We start from the raw sequence: 20,315 nt of genomic DNA on the forward strand, positions 1-20,315 counted from the left end.
GATCAGCCTTAGGGTCCCAGAGGCAGGGGGTGGGGAGTTTGACGAATGTGGTCAAAAGGTAAAAACTTCCAGTCACTGTGCAGGTGAGTACTAGGGATGTAACGTGCCACGTGTTGTCTGTAGTTAACTCTTCTGTTTGGAGTATCTGCATGTTGTCGACAGTGTAAATTCTAAGAGTTCTCATCACAAGGAGAAAGACATTTTTTTTCTTTTTTTCTGTCTGTATGAGATGACGGATGTTAACGAAACTCTGCGATAATCATTTTGCGATATACGTGAGTCACGCTATTACAGTGTCCCTGTTGAAGGTGTGAAGTTCTGTGTGTCAGTTACGTTTCAGTAAAACTGGAGAAGACAAGAGAAACAATTGTGTTGAGATTTGGCTAATGGCCCAGGCCATGTTCTATGTCATTAGATGGAAGCCTTGAAGCGAATATGAATGCTGCTGCTGTCGGGTGTTGACGGGGTCGGCTGACGGTATCGTGGTGTTCCTCCGTGCTTCCTCCCTTCTCTTTAGTTCTATCAGTTATTCTGAGAGAGGGCTTGAAGTTCTCCGCTACATCGAGGATTGGTCTGCTTTCGGTTCTATCAGATCTTGGTGTTTGCGCCACATTATTGCAGCTCTGTTATTTGCTGCACACACGTCAGACATTGCTCTGACGTCTTTTGCCATTTTGTGATGTTCTTTTCTGTCCCTGTTCATAATCTCTGTTCTGAGGTTTGCTTTACTGATGTTAGTATAGTGACTCCAGGTTTCCTTCAGTTAATGTTTGCACGACACATCTTTTCCCCTCTTAATTTCAACCTGCCTATGTCATTATATTTGTTTTTTTAAAAGATTTATTTTTTTAGAGAGGGAGGGGCAGAGGGAGAGAGAATCTCAAGCAGACTCCCCACTGAGCGTGGAGCCCAGTGCATGGCTGATCCCATGACCCTGAGATCACGACCTGAGACGAAGTTAAGAGTGGGACACTCATCTGACTGAGCGACCCAGGCGTCCCTGTAGTTATCTTTGAAGTGAGTTTCGTGTAGCAGCATATAGTTGGGTCGTATTTTCTAATCCACCCTATTAATGTCCATCCTTTAATGGGTGGACTAAGATTGTATTTAATGTAATTATTGATACGTTAGGGCGTCGGTCTGGCATTTTATGTTTTTTTTTTTGCTTTCTGCTTATTTCTGTGATTTTCACTTTTTGTTCCCTTTTTTGCCTCTTTATGGAGTACTTGCACATCTTTTAGTATTCCGTGTTCATTTATCAACAGTATTTCAGACTGTGTCTCTTGGCATCAGTGTTCCGTGGCTGCTCCAGGATGACATCATTTGGGTTCACCTTGCACAGGGTCCTCCTGCCACCGTTTACCAGTTCAAGTGGGCCGCAGTGACCCTACCCTTCTTCTTGTCCCTCTGCTTTCCTCGTCTGTAACATAACGGTCTTAGCAACTTCTCTCATGTACGTTAGAACCACATCAGACTGTGATGTGTTTTGCTTCGAACTGTCAAACATAGGGACACCTGGGTGTGTCAGCTGGTTGGGCATCTGCCTTTGGCTCAGGTTGTGATCCTGGGGTCTTGGGATCGAGTCCCACATCCAGCTCCTTGCTGAGCAGGGGGCCTGCTTCTCCCTCTGCCTGTCATTCCCCCTGCTTGTGGGTGCTCTCTCTCTAGCAAATACATGAAAAAATCTTAAAAAAAAAAAAAAGAAAGTGTTAAGCATAGAAAGCTCAAGATGAGGAAAATTTATTGTGTTTACGATGTTTCTTGCTTATGTATTTTCTTCCTTCCTGATGTCCAACATCCCTTCTTTTATCATTTTCTGTCTGTTTGGAGAACTTACTGGAGCCGTTGTTTTAGGGTAGTTCTGCTGACAGCAATTATCTTAGTCTTCCCTGATCTGGCAGATCTCGTTTCCCCTTCATTCCTGAAGCATATTTTCTCCGGATATAGTATTCTGGATTGACAATTCCTCTCATTCAGCACTTGAAAAATGTGCCGCTCTTCCTGACCTCTGTGGTTCCTGATGAGAGAGCTGCTGTCATTCAAACTGTTTCTCTGGTTTCAATTTTTTTTCTTGTTTTTAGAGTTCGGAAGTTTTGATTGCTTTTTTTCCAGTCAGCTGATGACTGTTCTGTAAAAACCACATAAAGATACAAATCTCCAGTTCAGCAATCTTTATAGAGATCATCTCTGTAAATCAAAGAGTAAACAAGGTTGCAGTCCAGGTGCAAGTAGAACCGTTCTCTCCTACACGCTTGGTGTGGTTATATGGAGACCACCCAGGGTAAAACAGGAACCCGTCCGCCTGAACAGGGACTTGAACCCTGGACCCTCAGATTAAAAGTCTGATGCTCTGCCGACTGAGCTATCCAGGCTCACACAACGTTGTCTTCCCATGAGTATCTAACCTAGGCTGGCTTATTTGGCCAATTCTTACTATGTTTCATGTCCTAGTCCTCAAACATCATGCCTTGAATTCTACTCCAGCGAAGAGGTGCCCTTGAGAGAGACGTTACAGTCTCTGGGAGCCTTTCCCTTCCTTCTCNTTTTCCCCCCCCCCCCCCAGTTTTTCAGAACCGGAGATGCCGCGTCTCAGATGAAGCCGGCAGGTTTCAGGCCACGTTGCTAGACGCAGAGGGTTTCATTTCTTGCCAAGAACCTGCACCTAAGTTTTTCAAGTCCGCACTCATGCTGCTTCTGTTTGTGTCCTTCTGCTTTGTCTTGCAGCCTTCGTAGTCAGAGGGGAAGACAGTTGAAGGAGGAAGAACTTGACGGTGCAAGAAAATGTTCCGTAACGGGCCCCTTTCTGTTGGTGGGTGGGACTGCCTCGCAGCGCCCCCTTGGCCAGTAGACCCAGGGGCTGAGCGGTGACGGGAATAGCCATGCAGGGCGGTGTGGTGGGGTCAGCCTGGTACGCAGCGCCTCTTCCCTGGGGAGGTCGCGGCCTAAAGGTTTTAGAAATAGTAGCGTGAGGCGTGCCCGGGTGGCTTAGTGGGTTAAGCGCCTGCCGTTAGCTCAGGTCATGATCTCAGGGTCCTGGGATCTGCCAGCAACCAGCTCCCTGCTTAGCGGGGAACCTGCTTCTCTCTCTCCCTCTGCTGCTGCCCTGCTTGTGCGCTCTCCCTCTTCTCAAATTAAATAAATAAATCTTAAAAAAGAGAAAGAAACAGTAGTGCTAAACACAGCGAGCCTCGTTCTGCCAACTATTCCTTCTCCAAAGACTCACAGACGGTGGTAATTAATCAGGGATATTTTCTTAATAGCCAAGTGTCCACAGCGCTGTGCCTGAGTGGGACAGGCAGTGCTCAGCGAGCAGAAGCTCCGGGCTCGTCCTCTGCACCGCCGCACTTTCCTTTGAGATGAAACTGTCTGAGCCGTTGCAAGGACCTTTGATTTCCCTTCTCGTTCGTTCCCCCTGCTCCCCCGCCTCCTCCATCTCTTCCTCGCCCTTCTCCTCGTCCTCCTCTTCTCCCAGCAAATTCACCGTCTCTTCGTCCTTCACGTCGTTTCTCACTGTTTGCTGCTCACATGGAAAGTGAAACCGTTTCCGTGGGCCTTGGTAGCACCACTGTGACTGAGCCAGCACGGGGAGGGAAATTAGACGGAGGAGGTGAGGACGCGGCTTCCTCAGGGTCTCTCCAGCAGGAGGCAGTAACTCCACAGAAATCACACGTGTACCTTTGGCTCCAACCGCAGCATTATTAGAAAGCAAGAAAGAGAAAAGAACAAAAACAACATCAGAAAAGATGACCACAGATAATTTCCTCTCCCTGTTCTCTCAGCTGTGTCTGCATCAATGAGACACACAGGACACGGGATGTGCTGTGCTTTCCAAATGCAAGAAATAAGGAAATTATTAGGATCACAGATTAAGTGGCTGACATTACCACATTGGGAGATTCTCGCTCTAAAGGTGTAAATGTGAGATGTGATCCATGGTTTGGCAGGTCGTCTGATTAGTAAAAAAAAAAAGGGGGGGGGCAGGACAAGGAAGAAGTCTTTTTTCAAAACTACATCCCAGCCTCTTCTGACCATGAACACCATCCTCCATCCATTCCCTCAAGTAAAATATCTCGACAGACCGATGCAGCAAGAACAGGAATTCCATGCTTTCTAGGCTTCCTTGGATCCCTCACAAAATACTTTCGTTCAAAATATTTAAATGTTTTAAAGAAATGCTGCCTGGAGCACATCAGATAAAAATCTCAGAGAAAGAAGCACTGGCTTTGGAGGGAACGGTATCATCCATGTGAAGAAAGGTTTACGCGCTTTTCAAAAGCTCTTTATTAGTTATTTAGTATCATTTTAAAAAGCTCTGTGCCAATCCTTCCTGTCGCACCACAGGCTTCTATGGAAAGAAGAAATGTTGATGGTTTGGCTCAGTCCACAACCTTCCTCTGCTGCTTATGCCTTCCTCTCCCAGACTGAATAAAAAAATATCAGTTTTTGAAAATTTTGTGTTATCTTGAGGTTTTAGTCTGCTATTCCTCGAGCACAAAATCCACCGCAACTGAGAACGATCTCAGTGTATGAGTGAGTTTGAGAGTCCCCTGGAGCACTTGTGCAGGTGGGCATCCTTCCCAACAGCTGTGTGGCTCGATTCTCGGGCTCCTCGAAACAGGGATCCAAGGGACCATTCTCCAGGTGGACGCTTATTGAGTTCATCTCAAGAAAGGGGCTTAACTGAGTCAATTCCATAGGAAACATCTGGAGGCATTTCCTTGGTCTAACCAGGCGCTCTGGTCAGGCTCCGGCCGCTCACGGGCTCGGTTAGAGGTGTGAACTGATCTCTCTGGGAGGAAAGCCAGTACCAGACACGGGAAAAGAGAAGGATTGTTTCTTCTAAATAACGCGAAACTTCCAGGAAATCAAGAGGGATGCGAAAACTGAGTCTGTCATTGCTTTCCTTTAGGACTCTGTGGGTTCCCCATCTTTCCGACCCCACCGAGCGGCACAGCTGGGAGGGTGGTCACACACAGGGGCTGTTCCGAGGATGAATCCTCGGGGGTGCCTGGAGCCCACCCCTTTAGGCAAACTGCTTGGGGCATGAAGGGGTCGGCGAGGCTGGCGCTCCTTGGGGCTACTGTGGCCCTGCCCCCTCCCTGCCCTGGAGAGTTTGGAAGACACCACGTTGTGCCTCAGACGTGGCAGCGATGTGCCCCATTCTCTCGAGGAGGCTGGGGACCCATTACCCTGCCCCATGTGGGGTGATTCTTCTCATCGTCTGGTGGAGAGTCAAGGTTTGAATGAATTACAGTAAAATACTTTCATGATCTCACCGTGCAGTCGTTCTAAGTAATTGTTGCTGGGGATTCCGGAGGGAGTGTCATTCCTTTTACTCCTTTTTTTAATGTTGATAATTAAATCTTCCTCCAGTTGCAAAGTTAAAACTTTGAAAACAGACACTATTTCATCTCAGCTTCCAAGCATGGAGACGCCCTCCTACAGCTGGCCGCGTGGCCTAATGGATAAGGCGTCTGATTCCGGATCAGAAGATTGAGGGTTCGAGTCCCTTCGTGGTCGCTCCTTTCTTGCCAAAGGAGAAACGGGAACTCCTTTGTTTGACTTCCATGGGGGGACACTTGAGTACTCTTTGGAAACCTGAAATGAGTTGGAAGTCCTGAAAAGACCAGCCCTGGGTGCTGCTGACTTACTAATAACTTATTTTGTCATTGGCCTCTAATCGCTAATTAAGAGTGAAGAAGCACTGATGAATGGTTGTCAACGATGTGTCAAGCCTGGATTTCTGGCTCGAAGCTCTGCTCTGGAACTGGCTGATCGTGGCCAGCAAAAGGCTGGGAGCGGTAGAAAAGCCAACTACAAACATTGCTCTGGAAAGCTAGGTTCCAAAGGGCTTCTATTTCAGAGTTACAAGTAGGAGTTTGGAGAGGGTGGGGGACACGGAGCCCAGAACAGGCCCTGGAAATCTGAACCCCATAGAGTCTGTGGCTTATCAAACTGAACTATCCGGGCTCAGGGATCCAATTTTTCCTGAGAATTTACTCAAAGCTAGTAAGTCAATTATTCTCAATCTTTCCATTATTTGCCTTTACTATAAGCCAGGGTGTTGGCATCTTCCATCACATGATTTGTGGAAAAATCCTGTGAAGGTTGACTTGATGTTGACCAAAATGGCCAGTCATCTTACCAAAACTTGGTTCGGAACCAGGGATCAGGTCGGCCCCAGGCCATCCAGTTTGAACGACTCGAGCCACTCAGCGGGATTAATATTTCAGCTGCTGCTTCAATTGTTCACAAGATTTTTCACTTTCACTTTTGGGAGATTTCATGTTCCGTAAACACTGCCATTCTTTCCTGTCCACTCATGTGCTTACGCGCACCCGTAAAGATTTGGGGTCCAATTTTCGGTGATGCTGAATGGATGGGGTGAGGGAGGGAGCCGGAAGAAAAGAGAGAGGTGGGGAAGTTCCATGGGGACAACTCTGGTCGTTTACTGTCTGTTTCCTGACTCAGAATTAAGAGACTCAACGAAGCTGTCTGTTAGGTTCTTTATTTTTCCTCTTCTTCCTTTTTTTTTTTCCCCCTGTTCTGCTCTTTAATGTTACTGAAGAATAGAATTCAAGGTGAACGTTTAAGTATCGTGGTAGGCATGTTTCTTGATGAAAATTTAGGGTAAACTGGCTTCTCTCCCACTTTTTCCCCCCTGTCTCATGTTGCCAAAACAGCCATCCTGTCTGGTACCAGACTACGGGGTCAGACCGGGGGGTCGGACCGGGCAGCCGGAAAGGCAACACACTGCCTCTTGGTTTTCTTGTCACGTAGGCAGGGAAGTCGTGAGAGAATGATGGAAAAAGTACAAGAAAGGTCTGGTTACAGAGGAAAGGCCTCACACGGAGATCCTGGGGTTGTACTGAAGACATTGCATGTCCGTCCTGAAGCACATACAAACCAGCTCGTGCTACACATTCTTCATAAAGTATCAGTGTCGTTTCTGGATGGTTTTGAAAAACGTAACAGTTGCAAGGGAAAGTCCACTGATTTTGACATCACGAGGCTAGAGCCTCTCTTGACATTTCTGATTCAAGACACTTCCCACTCCAATCTGAAGTTTGTACACAGCAGCTGAAACATATTTAAATTTAAGATATTTAGGGTGCCTGCTTGCTGGCCGAGTGGGTAGAGCATGCCAGTCTTGGTTTCAGGGGTTCTGAGTTCAAGCCCCACCTTGGGTGTCGAGCCTGCTGAAAGAGAAGTGTGTGAATTAAAAACATTTGCCCATTATATGTAATAATTAATTGTATATATAATTATTTGTATAACAGCTAAGCAGGTAAATTTTCTCTTTTTTGAACTGTGACATTTTTAACAGAAAGCATCACAATTATTTTTGAGCTAATGAAAGATACGGAACACAGCAAATACTTCTCATGACTTTTGGGCTCTTTTTCTACAAAGTGCTGGAAAAATTTTGGGTGTAGTCCAGCAGGGGCTTGGAAGACCCCCAAAGACAATTCTTTCAAAAGTTAACATCAACTTATCAATGATAAGTCATGCTGACCATATGAACCCTTAACATGTGATGAAAAAATAGATATGATCGATCTATAGATTTGTCTCTCTATATATAATATAAATATATCTATATCTGTAGACATATTTATCTCTGTAGTCTTCCTCCCAAAAACTCACAGCCCCACCCTAATCATGACAAAAAGAACAGATGAATTCCAGTAGAGGGGCACCCTAAAACATACCCGACCAGAATTCCTCTAAGCTGTCACAGTCACTGTGATCGCTAATTTTGTGTGCCAACTTTTGAGTGCACGGAGGGATGCCCAGGTAACTGGTAAAACATTATTTCTGGGTGTGTCTGTGAGGATGTTTGAAGAGGTTAGCATTTGATTCTTACATACACCTTGTTACAAGAAAATGAAATGGAGAATATGCTTGAAAATCCCCCAAGCAGACAGAACCACGTAAGCCACATAAGCAAAATGAAATCTGGCTTATTTTAGGAATCCAAGTGAACTTTAACTGAAGTTATTGCTTGTAAATGTCTTTAATAGTCATAAAAGAAACTTAAGTCATCTTCCTAAAGTGGTATAAGGTAATCACTCTTAACCACCCCCTGCTGTCTTGAAACCTCCATTGTAATAATCAATCATTTTAAAGGCTAACCAACTTCCTCATTTGCACTTTACAAGCTATCTTGTGATACTGTGGTCCCCAGCTCCATATCGGTTTTGGAACTGGAGACTGTCAGTTCAGAAACTGTCCTTTTGTGCACAGTAAACCCCTAGTCAATGCTATTTCACTGATCTGGCTTCAGTTTTTACTGTTTTGGGATTTTAAAAAAAATCCCTTTATATCCTATTGGTTTTGTTTCTCTGGAGAACCCTAATTCAGTCATTAAAAACAAGAAAAATCTAAGGAACTGTCACAGCCAAAAACAATAACAACAACCAGAAGCCTAAAGACACCTGACAACTAAACGTAGTGTGGTACTGTGGAACAAAGGTGACGAGGCTAAAAACCAAGGAGATCTGAATAGATTATGGAATTTATTTAATAAACAAACAAGTGCTGGGCTGGCCGAGTTGGTAGAGCGTGTGACTCTTGATCTCAGGGTCTGCTCCCAGTTTTGCCTGGAGGTGGGAAGCGGCAGCTCTGCGCCTTGGGGACGGACGACATCTGCGCGCCGGGGCAGGGAGGTCTGCAGAGAGAGAAAGTGAAGTTCGCAGGCTGCTCCAGCCGCTTGCTCTGGAAGAGCCGCTGTAGCGACGCAGGTGTCCACGTTTGTCCTCTGTCGTCCGCCTCGCGCGTATTGTCTTCAAAAAACGAGCTGCCGCCCAAACTGGCCGCCGGCTCGTCTCCAAAGCCGGGCGCCCACCGCCGCCCTTTGCAAGAGCGTGCAAGGCTGCCCGAGACACGCACTTGTCGCTCGTTTTCCGTCGAGTATCGTGAGTTAGTTCCCTCTGGTCTTAACTCCACACCAGGATCTGCATTCGTTCCCCGGAGCTCCTGGGGCGCGTCTTTGTAACCCCCGCCCCCCGCAGCTTCCAGGGCCTCAAAGGACATTTTTAGGAAAGGAGCATCTGAAGACCTACAACAGGTTCAGTCCTCGTGGACGACCGGAGCTGACAGGACAGGCAGTGGGCTCGGGGCCGCCCTTGATGGGGAAGAGCTGAGGGGTCACAACTGTGAGACAGGGTGCGGTCCCGAGGTTTCACGGGTGGAGGACTGGCCAAGTCTTTAGACAATGCTATAAGTAAGTACTGTGGAGTCCTCCCAGGCTCTCACCGGCCAAGGGGGGTGTAGCTCAGTGGTAGAGCGCGTGCTTAGCATGCACGAGGCCCCGGGTTCAATCCCCGGCACCTCCACTGACCATTAAGTCCCGCCGCCAACTCAGTTGAAGACGGTGGTCCAGTTTTGCGCATTTCCCTTCCCCAAGGTGAGTGCCGTTGGGCACTTATCCATTTATGCAACCAGACTGCTGCACAAAACAAAGCCATAAGAGCGTGCGCCCTCAGAAGCTATCAGAAAGCTTCGCACCCTCCGTAGACTGCGGTTCTCCTTCGCTGCAAATTCTCATTATTATTAAGAAGTGGGGAAGAAAAAAGAGAAGGTGGGGGAAGGAGGTCCTTGGAAAAACGCCTTTAGATTCCCCCAACCTTTTCCCTCAGCTGCGCCTGGGTCCATGGACCGACTGCTGACCCAGGAGACTTTTGTCCTTTCCCTTGTCCGGTCCTCACTCGCCCCTGCACCCCCCCCCATAATTTTGATTGCGCAGCAAAAGCTCGGCCCAATCACCAGTCCTGGGGCGCTGTGATCCCAGCTTTTTCTTGTGAAGAAGTGTTTCGTCCACTGTCCGAGGGAAAAGCGCTTCTGGTGAAATTCGGGGGCTTCCAAAATCCATCGTCCAGACAGTGATTCCCAGAGGTGGGAAGAGCAGCGAGCCGCCCTCAAAGCCGCTACGGAGCTCAAGGGGGGCTAGGCCTTCCCGTGGGACGAGCGGTTTTAAGCCCGCTTTCCGCAGGACGAAGAGAACCTTCTGGTTTCTTACGTCCCCGGTGTAACCAGAAACAGAGGCAACGCCCGCATGAAGTGCATCCCGGCTATCCAAAGCCTCCGCGCCGGCGAAGATCCTCGGTGCAGAGATCTGGCCCCGCGCCCCTTTCTCCCGTCTCCGTCTGGTTCCTCCTCCTGCCCCCCCCCCACGTCCTGTGTCGCTTCTCCTCCACTTTTCCTCCCTGTGCCCCCCATCCGCGCGCATCGCCTCCTCCCCGCTGGAGGCTCGCAGCAGCTCGGCGCACTGCAGGCCGGCGGCTGCGCGTTCTAGGTTAGCGCTTCTCCCACCTGCACGGGCCGGGCGGGCGAGGGGGCATGTAGTTCCATGGACCGCCCGCCCCCGGCCCCCGCCGCCAGCCTTCGCGCGCTCAGGAGCTATCAGGTGGAAGAGGGGAATTTCCACGTCCCGAGCGGCCCGCCAGGCTCGGCAACCGCTGCGCTCGGACCCACCATCTTCACCTCCGTCTTGGAGGGTCGCTTCTGGGCGATGGGGTTATTCACCAAGTGACTTTCGCATGTCTTCTCGCCTCTAAGCGCGGGTCTCGGCGACATCCCGGCGCCAACTGAGCCTCGCCCTGTGATTAGAGGGAGAGGAGCAGAGGCGACTGGGGCACCAGAGGGCTGATCTACAACTTACTGGGATATTCAGGAACGTACAGACTTCGCACAGGGAGGAAAGTATCCGAGTGCAAAGTAAGAGAGAAGACAGAGTCATTGACACAATCATTTAGGATTTCTCCCCAAACGCATATCTGGTTGCCGAAAATTTTGCAAGAGGAGGGAAGTGTCTATTCTTTGTGCCCCTGTGATGCTGAGGTTTGAATATATGTCCACAAGCGGCGGATGGGGGTGGGGAGGTGGTTACAAAAGTAAACCTGCTCCTGGGAAGCACCGCTTGCTCTGCCTCCAGAAGGCCTCCCTGTGCTTCTTTGTGGGTCCCAGAGACAGACGCAGAGTCCTCCAGACAAAACCACTGCCGGGTTTCCCGACCACCGTGCGGGCACCAGAGTTTGCTATAGCAACGACTGATGACATACAATTACTGTTTTTTTTTATTTGGGATGTTTCCTTTTTCCATCTGGATCTAACCTTCCTGAGGCAACGTTTCAGGTCCTGTTCTTTGGGGCCCTTCCTCTAGCGTTTCCTGCTGGGATGACAGCCAGAAGGGTTGCAGGTGCAGAGCCCCCGGCGTAATGATGTGGGAAATACGTGATGCCACCAGACGAGCCCGGGAAGGAGTGACACATTCGGAGTTCCAACCTGAAGCCCCCTGAGTTGGGATGGGCCATGCATGCCTGAGTTGAGGCTTTGAGGGTCTACAGGTCAGCTACTTCCTTCCCCTGGAAAAATGTATCCCCCGTACGGATGCGCTCCAGGGTTATGTGCCCAGAGTTCCGTTGCTTTATGGTGACTTCTTATCTCTCATGGCTTTTAACAGCTGCTTGAGAGATTCTCTGAGGCAGTCTCAGGGCTCCTTGCAAAATACAGTGAGGCCATAAAGAGCAAGAGGAAAATCATGCCTGAGGATGGGTGCTTGGCAAAATGGAAGAGGGTGGTCCAAAATGGAAGAAGCTGTTTTCCACTGCTCATTACTCTGCGTCCCCATCAGGAGGCAAGAGAATGAGAAGGAAAGCTCATTCACTTAGCCTCTGCCCTGAAATAATTTAGAAAGTGCTGTGACAACAACATAGCTGAATGAGGGTAGCCCAGAGATGGCCCCGGCAGGGGTCTGTGGCTCAGCGGGCTAAGGTGGCTGTTTGGGGTTTGAGTCCTGAAGGAAACCAAGCTTGTGAAGGATCCCTGCTCCCTCGCCTTTTTTTTTTTTTTATCATTATGTTGTTAGTCACCATACAGCACATCTTTAGCTTTTGATGTCGTGTTCCATGATTCCTTGTTTGCGTGTAACACCCAGTGCACCATGCAATAGTGCCCTCTTAATACCCTTCACCGGGCTATCCCCCCACCTCCCTCCCCTCTGAAGCCCTCAGTTTGTTTCCCAGAGTCCACAGTCTCTCGTGGTTCATTCCCCCTTCTGTTTACCCCCCCTTCATTCTTCCCTTCCTTCTCCTACCGATCTCCCTGCTATCCCTTATGTTCCGATCTCAGAAGAACTAGGAGGAACATGGTGTTAGCTTTTCCAAATGCAGGAATTTAGACATCGTCTTTTAAAGTTTGACTCCACATTGTAAAGCATCCTTTTCTAATACAAAAGGTAACATGTAAAGGCTTTGCAAAGATAAATGGAATGATTCTGGTGCATTCACCCAACATGCGATTTGCACAGAAAACAAAGTGCAGAGCATTAATATCCCATATTTCGTAGTTTGCACCAACTCTTTGACAAGTGCTGTTTGTTTAAATACAAGCAGCTTAGATATTTGTCCTTAATCCCGCTGAAACACCTTTGGCCACATCTTCCTCGGGACATTCGCTGTGGTGCTACACGGACGGGGTGTTCATTCATTTAAAGATTTGGGAACAAAAAGAGTTCAGCGAGGAAATGTCGAAGGTAAAGGAATTGGAATCCGTCGTCTGCCAGTGTTTCTGAGATTGAGGTCGAGCGGCTGGTGCGGAGTGAGTGAGTGGGAGCCCTTCCAGCACACGTTCTGTGTGAACTTCTCGTGAAAGTCAACGTGATAGGGAATACCAGTAACCGCGCTGCCAAATTCCAGGGTCCGTCCTTGACGGTCCGCGGGCGCTCGCGCATCCGCGCGCGGCTGGCTGTCTCCAGCTCCCAGATGATGCTCCGACGTCCGCTAGGCGCCGGTCTCCGTCGCCCCTGACGCTTGCGGGCCGCGCCCGGCTCCCCGCCCCGCAGAAGCTGGGCCCGCGTCCGCACACCGCGGCTCCTGGCGCTCCCCGAGCCGGGGGAGGGGGTCAGGGGGGACCCGCCCCTGCGCCTCGGAACCCGCAGTGCTTGCAAAACCTAGGCAACTTCACAGATCTTTTCTGGATTCTGCCAAATGAGACCTGAAGTGCGTGGGTCTGTGGATGTGGCCGCAACTTGGTGTTTCAGGCGGCGTTGCGGCCGACGAGGGCGCTTTTTTCCTTCTCTCTTTTGTGAATGTTCGCATCTTGGGTGGCACCAAGTTCCATTGAGTGGAAATGGCATAATATTGAAGGGAACGCATTGAACTGTCTGTTATTTTAGTGGGAGCAGGGAAAGGTGAGCAGGTGAAGCAAGCGCACGAAAAAGCACGAATGGAGGAGCCGGGGGTCGAACCCGGGGCCTCGTACATGCGAAGCACGCGCTCTACCACTGAGCTACACCCCCAGCCGCTGAGGCCCCCTCCCGGGGATCCTCTTTAAAATTAAAATGTCCCTCTCGCTCACATATTTCTGTTGGGCTAGATTTCAGGGAGCACCTTTGTCGTGGAGTGGTGGAGGTCAGCGTGCAGTTTGAGCCCCTTAATGGGAGATTTCAGAGTTCAGTTCAAGGCCCTTTGAGGAATTCTTTCCCTTTTCCCCTCCATTGTTTCCAGCTTTTGTATGGAAATCCACTGGAGCTTTCCCAAGAGCACGCTGGTGTGTGCTCCTCCACTCCTCGCAGCCTGCTCGTGGCTGGACTGGCTTCCGAGAAGCAGCGTTGGGGGCAAACTCAGGCTGCAGCAAAACGGGAAAGCCACACAGGTATGCGGTCCGGTGATTTTTTCACTCCGTCCTAATCTCACCAGGCAACCTCTGAGGTTCTTGCAAGGGTCTGCTAGATAAATAAAACCATGAATTTAACAATGACAGGTGAGGGAGGGATTTGGGGAACAAGGTAGACGGACACGGAGTTGGAGTCTTGCTGGAGTCTGAGAGTTGGTACTTAGGAAGGACCGCAGGCTGCACTGGGCAGACGGTGATGCCTTCGGCAAAGGATAGTAAATGTAAGAGGAGGGTGAGATTCTGTTAGTTTGGTGGTGTTGTTGTTGGTTTGTTGATTGTTTTTGCTTTGGGAGCGTAGGTGGAGCGATGGGGGAGACGTAGAGTTTGGGTTTGGATGTGACATAATTTAAATGTCTACAGGGTAGCCTCCTGAGTGTGTCTGCCGAAGCACATTAGAGTCAGTCTGGAATTCCGCAGACTTCTCTGAACCGGAGTTTCTGACATTCACGTGGCTGGGAGGAGAGGGCGTCTTAGAAGTGGGTAGAGGGACTTAAAGTCATCCATTAAGACCAGTAGATGAAGAACTTATTATTGGTGTTTATGAAAAATGAAAAAAAATGAGATTGCTCCTAGACTGATCTCATTTTGAGAAAATTTATCCTCCTTGTTGTGGTCTTACATTTTCCTTAGAACAGCAGTAAAAGTCCCATTTCCTACCAGCAGCTCCCCGATAAGGTGGTTGTCTCTTCCTTGCCCCTCCTTGGGAACCTGTGATTACTTTATTTACATAATGCTATGTATCAGACTTCTCAAAGTCAAGTGACTTTAAACAACCACCAATTACATTGCTCCCCGTTGCCCGGGTCAGAAGTTTCGGCTGGGCTGTCTTCTGCTCCTTGGAGCTGGGGTCGTTCACTGCTCTTTATTTAACTGGTACCAGGGTTGGACTCGAAGGTCCCAGGAGGCTCCACTCCGGGGCACCAGCACTACCCTGTGTGGCTTTCTGTTTACGTTTCTCTCCCCATTCTAGCTTGGGCTTTCTTGTAGCATGGTGACCCCATCGTAGTCAGACTCCTTGCACAGCAGCTTCTGAGAGGGGCTATTTCAAGAGAAGGAAAAGCAGAAACTGCACATCACTTACACCATCTGTGCAAGGAAATAGCATCAATTCCTCTAGTCCCCAAAGGACCATCTTGGAGCAGAAATAGTCCACAGGGGCTGGTTTATTGAAAGGAAGGGTCTCCTGCCTCTAACACACACCTCGTGCAGAGCACCTGGTTCTCAGCATTTTCCGGTACAGGGGAACGGGAAGGGAACAAGGAGATGGCTGACTTCCTAGAAGCCAAGACCTCGCCATTACGTGGATTTATCTGAGAGCGAAGCGTTCTGTATTGCGGGGGATGAACATTACTTTGTCTCCAAAATTAAAGCAGCTCGACAGTGGGATTTTCCTTACTTTGTCATTTTTCAGGCTTTTACTGAAGAAACAGAAGTCCGTGTTTGAATTCATGTGTCCTATTCCTGGTATGTAATAAAGGATCATGAATACTTGTTTGTCCAAGGCATTCAGTTTCCAGTCCAAAGTCTTCTTCCAGACAGTTGGAATCCTGCTCACATCACCCTAATTTTTCTCATGCCTTTGTCTTTAGGATTAGTTGTTCTGGCTAAAGAAATTGCACGGGTCTCTCCCTCCCCCTCTCTCCTCCTCCTCTTCCCTCCCCTTCTCTCCTCCACTCTTCCCTTCTCTCTCCTCTCTCTTCCTCTTACTTCGGATCTTCCTTTTTAAAAATCCTATTGTAAAATGATAGTCCAGGTGACAAAGCTGGCTGCATTGGGGAATGTTGAATAAGTCTTTTTTTTTTTCCTTTTCTTCTTTCTGATGTGGCACATAACTGTTTTTATTTTCCATGTGAGCAGAAAAAAGAATTAACAAAAAACAGAAACAAAAAAGATTTGGCATCCAGGAAGGAGTGTATGGATAAGGAGCACATTGGAGATAGGAAAACAGGAAGTGCCCTTGGAGGTGCCGGGGATCGAACCCGGGGCCTCATGCATGCAAAGCATGCGCTCTACCACTGAGCTACACCCCCAGGTGGGAGCTGCTTGCTTTATGATATATTAGGAAATATGACTATCTTCTGTACTCTGGCAAGGCCGTGTGTGTGTGTGTGTGTGTGTGTGTGTGTGTGTGTGAGAGAGAGAGAGAGAGAGAGAGAGAGAGAATTTATTGTTAATGACACCAGTTCTACAATTTCTGAATTGGATTTTTTTTTTTTTGGCTAGACTCAAGTATAGTAAATTCTACGGCCAAATTGATACCATTCCTGCTCCTAGGTTCTTCCCAGCCATGGTCAGTCTTCTCTAAGAGCTTCTTACCATCCTAATGCCTGTGTTTTGTTTTGTTTTGTTTTGTTTTGTTTTGTTTTGTTTTGTTTTGTTTTTGAGAACCACTTCTCCGGAAAAATCTCAGGTTGGGACTTTCACTTGTCTTCATTCTTTTTCTCTATGGTGTCTTTCTCTTCCATAGATCACTCTACCTAATCTTCATTGACCATCTTGTCCGTACCCACCTCTTCAAGTGTCTTTGGTCTGTAATTACTCTCTTCCTCCACTTTCTACACTGAACCTTGCCTTACTTACCAGCCATCTTCAAGACCAGGATATCTTGCCCTAGAAAACCAAAGAAGCACTTTGACAGCCTATATGCAGAATGAAAATAATTATTCCTTGTTTCCAATTGTGTTGCGTCCCTCAATTTCATATCTTGAGAAATGGTCTTCACCCTACAGATGGTTGGCAAGTCTAGAAAAGAGAAAGAAGGGGGGGAAGGGAAGGAAGGAGTGGGGGAGAGAGAAAGCTGGGGAGGGTTGGGGTAAGAAAGAGAGAGGAAGAAAATGTTTGAGTTCAGCTTCCTTCCTACTCTTCCCTGCCTCTCCATTCCCAAGCAACCACTGACCTAATTCCTGTCACTGATTAGTTTGCATTTTCTAAAGTTTTATACAAATGGAATCATATCATATTTACTTTTTTGGTTTTACTTCTTTCACTCATCATAATTATTTTGAGATCACCCATGTTTAATGTATCAATAGTTTATGCCATTTTATGCTGAGTAGTATTCCATGGTATGGATATATCACAATTTGTTTCTCCGTTCACCCATTTAAGATAAGCATTTGGGTTGTTTCCAATTATTGGCTATTACAAATAGAGCTGATATGAGTATTTGTATACCAGAATTTGTATGGACATAATAGTTTTATTTTTTTCTGTTGGATACATATTTAGAATTTGAATGGTTGGATCATGGAGTTGGTACATCTTCAGCTTTTTAAGAAACTGCCAAACTGTTTCAAAGTAGTACTCTTTTTCAGTACTGCTAATGGGGTGAGAGTGTCATTTCTTCTGCATTGTTACCAACATTTGCTATCGCTAGCGTTTGTAAATTTAGCAACTCTTATAACTGCAATGGTATATCATTATGGTCTTAATTTGTATTCCCTTAATGACTGATACAGAGCACCTTTTCTTTGCCTTATAGCTTCTTTGACAAAGCCTCTGCTGAAATATTTGGTATTTTAAAATCAGGTTTTCTTATTGTTGGCTATTTAGAGCCCTTTATATATTCTAGACATAAACCCTTTATCAGATACATGGTTTGCAAAGGTTGTCTTCCGGTCTGTGACTTGTCTTTCTGTTCTTTTAAACCTGCTTATACAGAGCAGGATTTAACATTTTTTGATGAGGTTAAATTTATCGAATTTTATGCTTTTGTTGTCATAGCTACAAAATATTTCTCTGACCCAAGGTCGCAAAGATTTTCTCCTATGTATGGGATCCCACGAAATTTTTTCTTTAGTTTCCTTAATTTTCTGAGATGTGTCTGGGTTAACCGGCAAGATGCGGAGAGCAGGAAGCCTTTCTATTGGAACCCTATTACCTCTCCGGTGTCTCCCTCCTCCCCCTACCACCCCACGCTGCCAGGAATTGGGTCCAAGCGATATAGGCGGAAGACAATAGGTCCCCCAAATTTCTGGGTGGATACAGTTAGACAGCAGCACTTGAAGAATCTAGAATCTCCTAAAATGGAAGTTGGAAACTATCCATGTATTGAAAAATAAATATCCGGAAACATTGTCTGCAGGTGGCCGAAATAGCTCAGTTGGGAGAGCGTTAGACTGAAGATCTAAAGGTCCCTGGTTCGATCCCGGGTTTCGGCAGGTTGTTTTGTTGCCCCCCAGGGGCAGGAGGCTCCCGCAACCCTGAGACCTGTGTTTGCCACCTTGAAACGTCATAGTAATTACACCTTGGAATTTGTGTTTTGTAAGTGATGTTCAATGGGACAACCGAACTAGGCGTCTGAACAAAGGGAATGAGCGCAGTATGCGTTCTAGCTTTCCTTGCTTCTCTTTCTGCAAACAGCGATCGCCGTGCCCCATGAACCTTGACGTGTGAAATAAAGGTGAACAATAATATTCATGCTGATAATTCACAATGTGTATTCCACTTAATTAGAATGACATTAAATAAGCAAATGAGAAATGTATTAACAGGTCGAGAGACCAAGGAAGAAAGGGGGGAAAAACTTTATATTTTATTGCTACTTTTAATGAAATCTTCCCTCTCCTTTAAAAAATTTTAATTAATTAATTAATCTATTTATTTATTTATTTGCTGGGCTACAGGGACGGTCAAGAGGAAGAGTCGATGTTGGGGTGAAAGCCACAAACCACTGTTTACACATGCCCCCAAGAGAGACGGCGTTATACCTCAGATTCTTATTTCAAAATAATTAAAGTGAGGCCTTACAAGCACAGCAGTAGAAATTCTGGATTTCTGTTAGAGCTCAGCAGATATCAGCCCCGAGTTTACACCCGCGGAGGGAGGGGCACGTCTTCTGGCTGGATTACAGCCGGTGGAGACCACCAGTGCAGGGCCAAGCTGGCAGTGGCCGCAGGCTTCCTCTCCTGTTTTGAATAAGGGACCTTACATTCTCATTTTGCACGTGGCCTGGCTGTTATGTGACCCGTGCTGATCACCATTCAATCAACATTCACAATATGCTTTCACACATTTCTTGGATTGAATACACCTGCCTCCGTGCCCCTTGCGGCCCCCCACACACCTGCAGTTGAGTTATAATCTCAAGAGCATTGGCAAGTATGGTAGTAAAATTCACGCCCGCAGAGCTCCCTCTCTGAACTTCGATGAGTCCGTCCACGAACTGTATGAAATCAGGATTAGAATACCCGACATAACATTCACGGACAATCCCAAGGGAACTTGTGGCTTGTATTTACAAAAAAAACACATCAAGAAAACAGGGTAGCACAGCCTTGTTTTGCGTGTCTGTACCAAAATCAGTCCCCTTTTGTGTCCAAGGCCTTGGGATGCTACCTGTTACGTCCACAGTCGGGATGGCGGGGTGAAGGTTGGGGAGTGGTGTGGAGGGAGGCCTTCGAAATTTTTATTGCGAAATAAAAACCGCAAATCCAAGTTTACAAAAACTGGCGAAATACGTCTTGGTGGAATGAGCAAGCCTGTAAATACAACAGCTACCCAGGCCCCGCTGGGATTCGAACCCAGGATCTCCTGTTTACTAGACAGGCGCTTTAACCAGCTAAGCCACGGAGCCCACGCCGAAGACCTACTGCAATTTCTTGCATGCGGGCATGATTTTGCACCGCAGCTGTGTTTCTGAGAGACCCACCCCCCCTTTCTCGGGCTTTCATCGCCTCGGAGCCGCCCGGGCGTGAACAACCGTGACCCACGCAGGGGTTCAGTGGTCTTGTCGCCGCTTCGCTCTGCACAACTTCACTGCATTTGACTCGGAGCCTCGACGCGGGCTCGGGGAAGCTCGCGCAGACGGAGGGGAAGGCGCTCTGTGCAGACACCCCCCGAGAGCACAGAGACGCCGGAGCGGGAAGCCACAGAGGCCCGTTTCGTCGAGGACGGGACGGGCGACACCGCATCAGGGCCTCAGAGCTGCTTCTCCCTCTTCCGCTGGCGCCAGAGGTGGGCGGCGAGCCCCCAGGCCCCAAGACGTCCCTGCAGACCAGGGACCAGGCCCTGCGCCTGCAGGCGTCCTGCGTCATCGCGCGGGGACCCTGCTCTGTTCCTGAGGTCCGAGCCGCTGCCACCAGCGCTCGGCGGGGCTTCGGGGGCGGGAGTCTGCGAGACCCCCCGGGAGACGGGCCCGCGTGGAGACAGAACCCCAGACCCGCAGTACCTGAGGGAAGATGGGCCGGAAGGGCACTGCGCCCCGGTCTTCTCCCAACACGGCGGTCGGAACCCTGCGGCGGGGCGTCTAACACTTGGTTTTGAAAACCCCAAAGAGGACACCCTCCCATCGGATACGGGGCCGCGGTCGGCGGTGTCTACCAAAGGGAGACAACAGGAGGGAGATGGCAGGTGCTTCTCCTGCTCCGCCCGCCTCGCCTTCTGCGAAGTTCTGCGGCCGTGGGCTCTGCCAATTTACATTTTCTCACTTTGGTGACATATTGTGATGAGAGTGTAGCCTGGCGATGTTCATGTATATCGTATTCCTTCAGCAAATGTACACCGTCCCGGGATTCCATTTCTCAGCGTTTCTGGAGATAATGACAGACGAAAGAACGAAAAGAAGAGAAAAATGTCGAACCTCAACAAGTATTTCCTCTGGCTTCTTTTATTCTCTGAGAGGTGCCTGGGTCTCCTTT

At 48.2% G+C, this 20,315-nt stretch overlaps 7 non-coding genes across 7 annotated transcripts; 3 read left to right on the forward strand and 4 right to left on the reverse strand.

The window, feature by feature from the left end:
* Nucleotides 1–2,299: 2,299 nt before the first annotated feature.
* TRNAK-UUU lies at nucleotides 2,300–2,372 on the reverse strand. Its single transcript has one exon. It is a non-coding gene; the product is annotated as a tRNA-Lys (tRNA).
* Nucleotides 2,373–5,447: 3,075 nt separating this feature from the next.
* On the forward strand, nucleotides 5,448–5,520 carry TRNAR-CCG. The gene has a single exon. It is a non-coding gene; the product is annotated as a tRNA-Arg (tRNA).
* Nucleotides 5,521–9,266: 3,746 nt separating this feature from the next.
* TRNAA-AGC lies at nucleotides 9,267–9,338 on the forward strand. The gene has a single exon. It is a non-coding gene; the product is annotated as a tRNA-Ala (tRNA).
* A 3,890-nt stretch (nucleotides 9,339–13,228) lies between these two features.
* TRNAA-CGC lies at nucleotides 13,229–13,300 on the reverse strand. The gene has a single exon. It is a non-coding gene; the product is annotated as a tRNA-Ala (tRNA).
* A 2,335-nt stretch (nucleotides 13,301–15,635) lies between these two features.
* Nucleotides 15,636–15,707, reverse strand: TRNAA-UGC. The gene has a single exon. It is a non-coding gene; the product is annotated as a tRNA-Ala (tRNA).
* Nucleotides 15,708–17,764: 2,057 nt separating this feature from the next.
* On the forward strand, nucleotides 17,765–17,837 carry TRNAF-GAA. The gene has a single exon. It is a non-coding gene; the product is annotated as a tRNA-Phe (tRNA).
* Nucleotides 17,838–19,178: 1,341 nt separating this feature from the next.
* Nucleotides 19,179–19,252, reverse strand: TRNAT-AGU. The gene has a single exon. It is a non-coding gene; the product is annotated as a tRNA-Thr (tRNA).
* Between the last annotated feature and the right edge of the window lie 1,063 nt (nucleotides 19,253–20,315).

The sequence above is a fragment of the Ailuropoda melanoleuca genome, chromosome 5, assembly GCF_002007445.2.
Source record: "Ailuropoda melanoleuca isolate Jingjing chromosome 5, ASM200744v2, whole genome shotgun sequence".
NCBI classification, from domain to species: domain Eukaryota; kingdom Metazoa; phylum Chordata; class Mammalia; order Carnivora; family Ursidae; genus Ailuropoda; species Ailuropoda melanoleuca.